Below are 249 nucleotides of genomic sequence, written 5' to 3'. Positions count from 1 at the left end.
TCGCAGGAAACCGAGGAAGGAAAGTGGGCAACGCAACAACCTGTAATGTTCCCAAAAGAGACACCGTGTAGGGAATGTCATGATCCGGGGAAAATAGGGGTGCTGTGTGTGTGTGTGTGTGTGTGTGTGTGTGTGTGTGCGTGTGTGCGCGCGCGCGCTCACATCACCCGCATTGGCTGGATAACGCTTTTTTTTGGTCCTCCGCAGCATGTGGTTAAGATAAGAGTTCAACTTCGTGGCAGCATCAGC

Source organism: Lampris incognitus, chromosome 6, assembly GCF_029633865.1.
Source record: "Lampris incognitus isolate fLamInc1 chromosome 6, fLamInc1.hap2, whole genome shotgun sequence".
Lineage (NCBI taxonomy): Eukaryota > Metazoa > Chordata > Actinopteri > Lampriformes > Lampridae > Lampris > Lampris incognitus.
The sequence above is the reverse complement of the archived record's forward strand: the minus strand, read 5'-3'. Positions refer to the sequence as shown.